The sequence below is a fragment of the Pygocentrus nattereri genome, chromosome 20, assembly GCF_015220715.1.
Source record: "Pygocentrus nattereri isolate fPygNat1 chromosome 20, fPygNat1.pri, whole genome shotgun sequence".
NCBI lineage: Eukaryota > Metazoa > Chordata > Actinopteri > Characiformes > Serrasalmidae > Pygocentrus > Pygocentrus nattereri.
Window position 1 is genome coordinate 5,388,953 of NC_051230.1, and position 11,560 is coordinate 5,400,512.

The window sequence follows — 11,560 nt, forward strand, 5'->3', positions numbered from 1 at the left end:
GGGGATCGAACCAGCGACCTTCTGGTCATGAGGCTGGATCCACACGACTGCCCCTTTTCTTTATTTCTATATATAAATAGTGATTTTAGTTTTAGTGATTTTTGTTTACCCATCTCCAAGCCTCTCCTCGAGGAAGCCCAGTATTATATGTAGTTATAAAGCAGCTCCTGGTTTGACCAATCAGTGCTCAGTAAATTGAGCTCATGATGTAATTGATGATATTAACGAGTCTCTGTGGCTTTCCAGGCTAGAGAAGAGCTTTTCAGTCATGGCTTGTGCTGCTTCGTAGGCAACAATATAAAGGACCTATCTTGAGATTGCTTAATAAGGGCGCCCCCTTCCTCCACCGGCGGAACTACTTTATTCGGCGGAAGAAACTGCCAGCGTTGAAAACATATATCTGAAACGATGTTTGCTCTCCTTCTTTCTTTAATCATCAATTTAACATAAGTGTCCAGGCAAGTGCGCTCACTGCCCCCTAGTGTGTGTGTGCTCACTAGTGTGTATGTGGTGTGTCACTGCACGGATGGGTTAAATGCGGAGGTGAAATTTCCCCGTTGTGGGACTAATAAGGGTCACTTAATCAACATCACAGCTGAGACGACCGGCTGCTCATCTTATTACGCAGGACTAAGGGAGCACTGATGTGACATGTTAACATCAGCACTCTGCAGAACAGAAACGGAGAGAAAGACAGAGAAATGTGGCGAATGAAGGAGAGGAGAGAAAAAAAGGACTAATGAGGGCTAAAGCTGGGAACGTCCAATCAGAATAATGGCCGTTCAATTTACATAAAATGTAAATTTGTCCTTGGCACAGGCACACAAACAACAAACACACAATATCTGAACATTGAGACAAATGAAGCGCATTACCGAATAACAGATCGGCAGCAGCGGGCTAGCTACAGGCATGCTAACTCGACCCAGCAGCCGAGCGCAAAATAATCCCACACCAGATGATGAGGGAACACACACACACACACACACACACACACAGAGAAAAGTGTTATGTAATGCACAGCATCAGAGCCACCAGGTGATTTATATCCATTCACGGGCATTAGCCACAGGCACTCAGACGATGGGGTTAGCGGCACGGTAACTGTTGCGCCGACGCAGCCTTTCGTGCACAGACACTCAGACGACGCTAATCACAATGAAAACTGAGAGAGGAACATCTGTTCTGCCGCGGCGAGACTTTAATTCAATAACCCGCTCATATCAGCCGTTCACACACCATCACACATCGGATGGATTAGTCGTCAAAGAAAAAAAAAAACAGCCGTCACATGGGGTCTCCACGTTTTCCCACCCCCTCTCACTTTTTCTTTCCAAACTTTAGAGGCAGGTTTGCGTTGGGTAACCACATTATTCATACATGTGGCTTTACACCGTAAAACGTGACAGTTTATACGCACAGCCTGCCGTTCGAGGCGCCAGTAGTAATACTGAAACTACAGCCGAGCGAAAACGTAATCCCACGACACGCGATGTCACAATATTTATTATTTCTGACAGCTGAGATGATGGAACACACAATGTAGGGCACGGTTTAACAATTAAAACAACCAGTCCAATTATCTGGGTTCAACTATTTACATGCTGAGCTACATTCAATCCAATTTCAATCAGCTTTGTGATCACACAGGCGAGCTGGGAAGTGTGGAAGTGCGGACGACATCCAAGGCGTACTCAGCAATGCATACTGTCAAATTTTGTGATGTACTTCATCACAGTTAAGACAGGCACGTCATATTGCCCATCTCTAGCTGAAGCCAACGGTCAGGCACTCATGGAAACATAGAGAAAACATAGGCTAGGTGTACACAGCAGGTAAAAGTGGTCCAAATCCAACCTCTTTCTCCATATGTGGCACAGATGTATCTGTGTGGCAGTGTGAACAGCAAAAAAATGCACTGAATCTGATATTTTCAATTCTGATTTGAGACGCTTTCATATGTGGGACTGAAATCCGATCCGTATCCGATCTGCGGCAACGCGACTCTGAACAGCCGGATCGGAATTCATGCGACTTTTTACGTCAGTCCAACTAGACATTCGTCATAATCTTGCGCTGCTGAGACCGATAAACATTTAGTCTGATGTTTCTGTATCAAAAAAGAGAGGAGACTCATCGCAGCCGCTTTGAGTTTGAAGAGGTTTCGAACGAAAAGGCCGAGCGCGGCTGGAGGAGCCCGAGGCTGCAGCGTCAGAGAACTGTTTAAACAGCCCGAGGACACGAACCAGATTCAGATTCGGATTCGGTGAGAAAATCCGATTTGGGCCACTTTTACCTGCTGTGTAAACGTAGCCATAGAGACTGATAGTTTAGTCAAATTCATTGTGGTGGAGGTCCTGGGGGGGGTTCCACTGATGGAAAGGTGACCTATATATTGTACATGCATATATTCCATTTTTTTACATTATATTTCAAAATGTACCAGATTTTTCACAAGTATTACTAAGCAGGAGTCTTTGTGAGTAAAATGCTGGTTATATTTTGGTCGCAAAAACATGGTATAGCATGATGCAATAGACTGGCTTGCATTTGGCCTGAGTTTACAGTTTATCCAGAGGGAGGAATCAAATGTTGAAAACTTAGAAGAGTGAGGGCATTGATTTTATCAGAAAACTCACATTTTATTTGACTCTTTAATCTCTTAAATCCAAAACACAGTCATCTAAACACGAGGCCATTACCACGGAAACATGGTTATAGAAAGACCAGACAGCACAGTCAGCTCTGGTGCAGCCTTTTCACTATACAGACTAAATAAATTGCTCTAGCTAGTGAAATTATATTTCTCTGACAAATTAACATGGTGGCCCATTGGCCATGTTTAAAAAGACAAGTCCTCGTCATCACCCAGGGCTTGACCCGTTAGCTCTGTTAGCTTAGCTCATCTGAAGATGCAACCTTGTTACTCAGCACGAAAACCGACCAATCTCCCCCTGCTATTTCTGAATAATAAAACATTCATAACCCGCTCCTCACCTAAAAAGGAAAGCCTACAGTCCCTTATGGCTACTCGAATATCAAAATTGGCCACATCCTTAATTGAAACATTAGCACTCAAAGGTCCACTTTAAGCTAACTAGCAAGTTTGACCTCCTAAATCTTTAAGGCCTTAACTTTATGAACTCTAAGCTTATCTTTTAGCCGTTAATCTTAAGACTACCATATAACTACTATATGTTATATGGCCAAAGGTTTGTGGACACCTGCTCTTGCCTCTACTCTTCTGGGAAGGGCTTACAGGATGGAGGATCATTGCTGTGGGGATTTGACTGAGCCTTTGTGAGGTCAGGTACTGATGCTGGATGATCATTGCTGTATCACTCCAACTCATTCCAAAGGTATTGGATGGAGCGGCATCACTTTAGAGAATGTAGTTGATCCACAGCCCAATGCTGGGGGGGCTTTGCATCCTTTTAGCCCATGCTTGGCCTTGATCATGGATACCTTAGGGTAATGTGCAGCTGCTGCAGAGTCCCATTCTGTTGGTCAATGCTTTTCTACAGAGGTTATAAAAGCTGAGTGTGGCTGCATCATCTGAATGAACTAATTACAAGACAGAACTAGAAACAATTAGGTAACTACTATGAATCTAATATGTAAGGTTTATAGTTATGTTGATGTGTTTCAGCCCTTACAGTGTGTATAGTATTCTTATTGGGCAATGATAACATCATCTACATGACACAAGTACATATGAGCATAGGTTTAAACGTCGGCACCCGGCGGTCGTAAAAGAAAAACAACCGAAATACAACAGCAATGAAGCGAGGGCTAATTTGTATGGCTGGCCGATGCACAGTCCAATTCAAACTCCAGCTCTTTAGTTTCGGTCATTTAGTGGGTGAAAAGCAGTCTGTAATTCTGCCTTTAATTCTACGACTCTTTTTTTGAAACCGTCTGGTGCAAAAGGTCCGGCCTTGGAGTCGGTCAGGAAAACTAAATACCGGGTATTCCGGGACAAACGCGAATGTTAATTTATCCGTCCCTTGTCATTTTAAATTTATCCTGCCAGGGCCATTGCGAACGCGCATGTGAGTGCTTGATGGTGTGGGCCGAGGAAGGATGTGAGTCCATTGTGCTCTGACAATGAGGAGATCAACCCCGCAGTAGCCAAATTTGACTCTCAATGGAAGGCCGAACATCTGGGCTTGAAAAAGGGGGGGAGGGGGGGGGGGGGGGGCAGAGTGTGAGCCCCTGTGTCCTGTTAACTGCATTTAAAGTGACAGTTTGGCAGAAAAAACTTGAATTTACACCGTTTAAAATTTGCTCATCTGGATTGAGACAAGCTGTTATCCATGAAACAGACCAAATCCAGGCTGCTACGTCTGCTTTTAGCTATGTGATGTACTTTTTTGATTCATTTTTTATGGAAAACGGTGTCTTGGTGTGTCATAAACCACATAAGCAAGTCTATTAGAGATTACTGAACAACTCCACACAGTTTGAGGTCAGCATGTGATGATTTAGGCCTGTTCAGCACAACGGTAATTCATAGCTTTCCATTAGCCTTGTAGCTCCAGTGCAAAACCACAGTAGCAAGTATGTCTCAATTACATTTCTGGAAAATGGTGCATATTTGATTTTAGCCTAAGCATTGCTTTAACCCTTCATGTAACGCTGAGGAGCAATGATGAGACGGACGCATACGCTGAGAGAAGCGAGATTTATTAGGGGCAAATCCATAATTAGGGTCAAAAACGGTCCAGGGTCAGAGAGCCAACACGGAAAGATCAGGGAACAGACATGACGAGAGAAACACAGACTAAACACACGACAGATATCAGAAGAAACAAGACCAGCAACCTAACAGGGGAAAACACAGGGCTTAAATACAGGAACAGGTTAACAAGACATAGGTGAGAACAATCAAGGGCGGAGTCAAGGAACAAGGGGACAGAAAAGGGAAGAAACAAAACAAAGAAGCGCATGGAGGACTGGGAGGGCCCAGTCGTGACACCTCACTACACTGACCCTATTTTTTGGGCATGTTCCTCAGATCCACTCTTTTCTGGACCATAGTTTAACCACCAGCTGGTCCCTGACCCACTGAGGTCAATTAAACCACAGTAACTGATTTTATTAGCCTCTACAATACAACACAGTGCCAACCTCTGAAACTCTTTACCACAACGCATCCATGACTCTTCTTCTCGTCTGCTATTCTTCTTTTCAGACCTTCCTTTTATGCTCAGTACTGTTCTCTAGTTTCCACTTTATAGTGTCCACTCTATGGCCTGGTTCTTTATGGCTGTAGTATTATTTCACTCGTTCAATTGTAGACCCAACGTATCCATGACTGCCCATTCTTTTTCTCTCCTTTGTATCCAAAATGAAAACGTTCTCTTTCTCTCAAGACCAGTCTTCACCTCATACGCCCATAAAAAGCAGTCCTTCAAAGGTCCTTCATTAAAGGCAGTGGCTACAACTCAAAAAAACCACATGAATGCATGGTTAAATGGTCTTACTTTACCACAGAAAACATGTATCTGGTTCTTCTAAAACCATTCTAAAAATGGTTCTCTAACACTAACAAGATACATGCTACTGTTCCAACTCATAGAACGTTTTTAGGAACTATACAGAGCCATTTTTGCTAAGAGTACACACTCTAAAAACAAAAGCTACCAATGGAGCACTGAAGAAGTGAGGAACCTTTCAATGGATGGTTCTGAAATGACAGTGTGAAGAACCTTCTTAGAAGATTCTAAAAGGGTTCTGCAGTAGCTGAAGCTTGTTCCTAGAATCGTAAGCCAAGAACCGTTCAGAAACCTGCATTTTTAGGAAAGTAGTGTCCACTGTCCGGCTTGCTTCTCTATGACTGGTCATTCATGTCTGTGGTGACCTGTTTATGTTTACTAGTTTGAGGCTCTACTGGGTTTGGGTTGCATTTGTTCTCTTGTTTTCCATTTATTTGACATCGACAGCACTTTTATTTGAGATGACATGACGGCTCTTTTTCTTTCGCCAGTACTGATACTGAAACACCGAACATCGGCCAAGACGGATACCATCATATTTGGCGTAAAAACCTCCGTTTTTCTTAAAACGAAGATCTGAAAGTAAGCGATCAAACTCAAACTTCTCTGATTCGTTCGTTTTCCCCTCCACATCTTCTGCGGGTACCTGGTACCAGATCAGTGCATCTCTCGCTGTCTTCTCTCCCTTCTATTAAACCCGAACTGAAAACCTTCCCCTCTCTCTTTAGACTGGAATATCTCTCTGTTCTCCACCTCACTGCCCACAACACGGCTCGTTCCCCTTCGACTGGTCATTGCTGTTCAGTGTATCCTGTTAATATGCATTTGTTTTACGTTCTCCTGCTTTTTGGTTTGTATTTATTTCCTTCTTAGAGCCGTTTCTCCCGATGGAACGATTCCAGTTCTCCTTTTCCAGCACGGATACGGAAAGCTTGAGCATCGGCCGATACAGATACAATATTTTTTTGCTGTAAAAATGTCAGTTTTTCTTAAATTTCTTAAAAAAGACCTGAAATTGCACAATTGCACTCAAACTCCTTATTCTTTACTCAAGTCATTCTTTTTTTATCCCCTTCACATTTTCTGCTGATATCTGGTCTCGGATCAGTGGCAGCTCAAGCTGAAAACCTTCCTTTTCTCTTTAGACTAGTAGCACTCACTATTCTCCACCTCACTGTCCACAGTATGGCTCATTACCCTAGGACTGGTCATTACTGTTCAGTGTAACCCGTTAATATGCATCTGTTTTAGGCTCTCCTGGATTTGGCTTTGCCTCTATGTTGCATTTATTGCCTTATTCCTGTTATTACTCACTGTTTTCTCTGTGTTTTACTGTTGTGCTCTTCGTAAAGCAGCTTGAAAATACAGCGTTTTATTATCAGTAGGGCTATTAAAGTGAATCTGGGCTGATAAGGCACTGGATTGCAGTGCACTTGGTCCGTCACCGCAGCTCTGCTTTTCGTCAGCCCTGTCCGTTGAGCAGCGGCACTGACAGAGTAGAGCATGACGTTTTTCTTTTTTTTGCAGTCTCATGTCCGGCACCAGTGTGAATCAATGCTCTATATGACCAACAATAGATTGTTCTTGGCTACAGCAACACTTTTGTCTGAGGATGCACACCCACCCCCCGCCAGTGTGTTGTGAGGGAGCGCGCTCACATATACTCTCTCTCTCTCTTTCTCTCTTCCATAAACCCCTGTTTTGTGAACCATCCCTGCCAAACCCCTCAGAAAACACAGTGTCCAGTCCAGTCCTGTCCAGTCCAAAGAAACGCCACCATAGATCACCATAATAATCCGCCTGCAGCTGCCACTTATTTCATTAGAGTCCAAAGAAAGCAGGAAAACAAAGTAGAATTTTTACCCCCCCTTTTTTTTTGGATCCCTAAGTTGCATCTCCACAAGCTGACCACCAAGTCCACCACCGGACCCAACGACCTCAACCGTTTGGCACTGATTTTCTCGGAAGGCAACACAAATCATACCACTTTCAGAGGCAGAAACTGTCCATTTCCATTGGGTTCCCCTTTTCCCTGCACCACTGCACCCCTCCGTGCAGCTGCCAGGTGCAGTTTCTTCATTAAGATGGAAACATTTCTTGCTTTTTTGGCTAAAAACCCCGTCAATCAGAGCAGCCGTGGCTCTGCTTTCCACCTTTGACAACTCACAGCACTCCTGTACGAGCTGGGAGAGCATCGCAGCGCCTGCGTGCTGCGTCTCTCTGCCTTTTTACGCAGGCTGTGCGGATTGGCTTCGCGTCCAGCACTTCACGGCTGAAGAAGCGAGAGAAGAACTCGCTGACTTTCCTCACGAACGGAGGAAATCGGAGGATAAAAGATAGAAGGAAAAAATAAAAATACACCAAACTTGGACCCAAACAGTGAAGGCAACAGTTGGCGAGCCTGAGTGGCTGAGTTAATGACAGTATCAGATATCAAACCCTGCCCTGCTCCATCCACTGCCTCCTCTGAGAGGGAAATAAAGGCAGGAGAGAGGAGCCTTTATGATGCACGAGGATGCAGATTTGTTTGCATCTATGAAGTGAAATGCGGTCTGATACATGTTGGCTAACTTACCCTGACGCAGGCACCGCTCCTCCACGCCAAGCAGCCTTTATTTGGTCCGCAACAAAACACCGGGCTGAAAACGACAGAGTTTCTTCCCGCTGACCGCCGCCGTCACTGCGCTCTTCTGTGGGATTTCTGCGCTTATTCCTGCATCGTAGCTCGTAGCGGACGAGGAGACGCTTCAGCCGCTGCCTGGGTTCCTCCGCACGCTCTCGGCTCCAAACGGTGAGGAGAAAGACGCGATGGTGTCAGTTTACACAGCGCAACACTCTCTCTCTCTCTCTCTCTCTCTCTCTCTCTCTCTCTCGCTCCACCCGCATCCCCCAAGCCCCGCCCCCTGCGCTAGGATTGGCCAGTAGTACGTTCGCAGTTCCAAAGCGCTAAAGCCCCGCCCTCTTGCTGCCATTGGCCAGTAGTTAGACCCACAAACAGTGGTGTTTTAAAACGCCTAAGCCCTGCCCTGCTGATTGGCCGGTTGCTCATACTCACAAACTGGACAATAACACCTCCCTGCGCTACAAATGGCCAGAGAGGGGGTATTTCACAAAAGGGCTTCCCGGTTAGACAGATGACTTAATCCCAAAGATGGGAACTGGTCAACAGGGACGTCCCTGAGCTCCTCTCTTCTTGGGCAGGCTAAACATTGGGCTTGAGTGGTCCAGCCAAACTGAGAAATCCTGACCTGTGACATCCCCCCAGAAGTATAATCATAATCACAAACAGTGATTTCTAAAACATTAAAGCTCCGCCCTCCTACACTATCACTGGCTAATAGTTCATACTCTCAAACAGTGCCTTTCTAAAAACACTAAGGCCCTCCTGCACTACCATTGGCCACTCACAAACAGTGCCAATGCTAAAGCTCCGCCCTGCTGCAATACTATTGGCCAGTGGTTCTACTTACAAACAGTGATTTCAAAAACACTAAAGCTCTGCCTTCCTGCACCACCACTGGCCAGTGGGTCTACTTACAAACATTGATGTCTCCGCCCTCCTTTGGTACTATTGGCCAAAAAAATCATACTTACAAACTGTGCTATTCAAAGACACTAAAGCCCTGCCCTCCTACACCTCCATTGGTCAGTAGTTCACACTCAAAAAGAGTCCCATTGTAAAAATGTCCCGCCCTCCTTCGCTATGATTGCTGGTAGCTTATATTTATAAACAGCATTGCTTTAAAACACTAAAGCTCCACCCTCCTGCTCCACCATTGGCCAGCAGCTCATACTCATAAACAGCGCCAATGCTAAAGCCCCGCCCTGCTTCATTATGATTGACCAAAAATTCATACTCATAAACAGCGCCAATGCTAAAGCCCCGCCCTGCTTCATTATGATTGATCGAAAATTCATACTCATAAACAGCGCCAATGCTAAAGCCCCGCCCGCTTCATTATGACTGATCAAAAATTCATACTCATAAACAGCGCCAATGCTAAAGCCCCGCCCGCTTCATTATGACTGATCAAAAATTCATACTCATAAACAGCGCCAATGCTAAAGCCCCGCCCCGCTTCATTATGATTGATCAAAAATGTATACTCATAAACAGCGCCAATGCTAAAGCCCCGCCCTGCTTCATTATGACTGATCAAAAATTCATACTCACAAACACCACCAATGCTAAAGCCCCGCCCTGCTTCATTATGACTGATCAAAAATTCATACTCACAAACACCACCAATGCTAAAGCCCCGCCCGCTTCATTATGACTGATCAAAAATTCATACTCACAAACACCACCAATGCTAAAGCCCCACCCGCTTCATTATGACTGATCAAAAATTCATACTCACAAACACCACCAATGCTAAAGCCCCGCCCGCTTCATTATGACTGATCAAAAATTCATACTCATAAACAGCGCCAATGCTAAAGCCCCGCCCTGCTTCATTATGACTGATCAAAAATTCATACCCAGAAACAGCACCAATGCTAAAGCCCCACCCTGCTTCATTATGATTGATCAAAAATTCATACTCATAAACAGCGCCAATGCTAAAGCCCCGCCCTGCTTCATTATGACTGACCAAAAATTCATACTCAAACAGCACCAATGCTAAAGCCCCACCCGCTTCATTATGATTGATCAAAAATTCATACTCATAAACAGCGCCAATGCTAAAGCCCCGCCCTGCTTCATTATGACTGACCAAAAATTCATACTCAGAAACAGCACCAATGCTAAAGCCCCGCCCTGCTTCATTATGACTGATCAAAAATTCATACTCAGAAACAGCGCCAATGCTAAAGCCCCGCCCGCTTCATTATGACTGATCAAAAATTCATACTCAGAAACAGCGCCAATGCTAAAGCCCCGCCCTGCTTCATTACGATTGATCAAAAATTCATACTCAGAAACAGCACCAATGCTAAAGCCCCGCCCGCTTCATTATGACTGATCAAAAATTCATACTCAAACAGCACCAATGCTAAAGCCCCGCCCGCTTCATTATGACTGATCAAAAATTCATCCTCATAAACACCACCAATGCTAAAGCCCCACCCGCTTCATTATGACTGATCAAAAATTCATACTCAAACAGCACCAATGCTAAAGCCCCACCCGCTTCATTATGACTGATCAAAAATTCATACTCAAACAGCACCAATGCTAAAGCCCCGCCCGCTTCATTATGACTGATCAAAAATTCATACTCATAAACAGCGCCAATGCTAAAGCCCCGCCCGCTTCATTATGACTGATCAAAAATTCATACTCAGAAACAGCGCCAATGCTAAAGCCCCGCCCGCTTCATTATGACTGATAAAAAATTCATACTCAGAAACAGCGCCAATGCTAAAGCCCCGCCCGCTTCATTATGACTGATAAAAAATTCATACTCAGAAACAGCGCCAATGCTAAAGCCCCACCCTGCTTCATTATGACTGATCAAAAATTCATACTCATAAACAGCGCCAATTCTAAAGCCCCGCCCGCTTCATTATGACTGATAAAAAATTCATACTCAGAAACAGCACCAATGCTAAAGCCCCGCCCTGCTTCATTATGACTGATCAAAAATTCATACTCATAAACAGCACCAATGCTAAAGCCCCGCCCTGCTTCATTATGATTGATCAAAAAATCATACTCAGAAACAGCGTCACTCTAAGACACTACAGCCCCGCCTTCCTACGCCATCATTGGTAAGTAATTCATGCTCGCCAAAAGTGAGCCACTCTAGACTGCTAAAGCCCCGCCCTCATGCTAGGACAAGCTAATACTTCAAACACATAAGCAGTCGTAGCCCCGCCCCTGGGACTGGGTTATACTCACTCGCAGTCCCAGAACCTTAAAGCCCTGCCCTCCTGCTCTAGGACTGACTTTGTTATTTCTAGACCACAAGATTCTTGCTGTACTTTTAATTTTTAAAAATGTTTTATTTTTACCTGATTTCCTTCCCAATTTAATCGTCTTCAATTCCAACACTATTTAGGCCTCCCTCAATCACACAATACCACCAGCGCTAGGAGGGTGAAGGCCGCACAGGCTT

At 44.6% G+C, this 11,560-nt stretch overlaps 1 protein-coding gene across 1 annotated transcript in view; it reads right to left on the minus strand.

Moving 5' to 3' along the window:
- The window catches only part of sema4c (sema domain, immunoglobulin domain (Ig), transmembrane domain (TM) and short cytoplasmic domain, (semaphorin) 4C), a 128,357-nt gene extending 120,033 nt beyond the window's left edge, over positions 1-8,324 (minus strand). The window contains exon 1 of the mRNA XM_037531769.1: positions 8,074-8,324. The gene's annotated coding sequence lies outside the window, so the exon portion shown is untranslated. The remainder of the gene's footprint in view (positions 1-8,073) is intronic.
- Between the last annotated feature and the right edge of the window lie 3,236 nt (positions 8,325-11,560).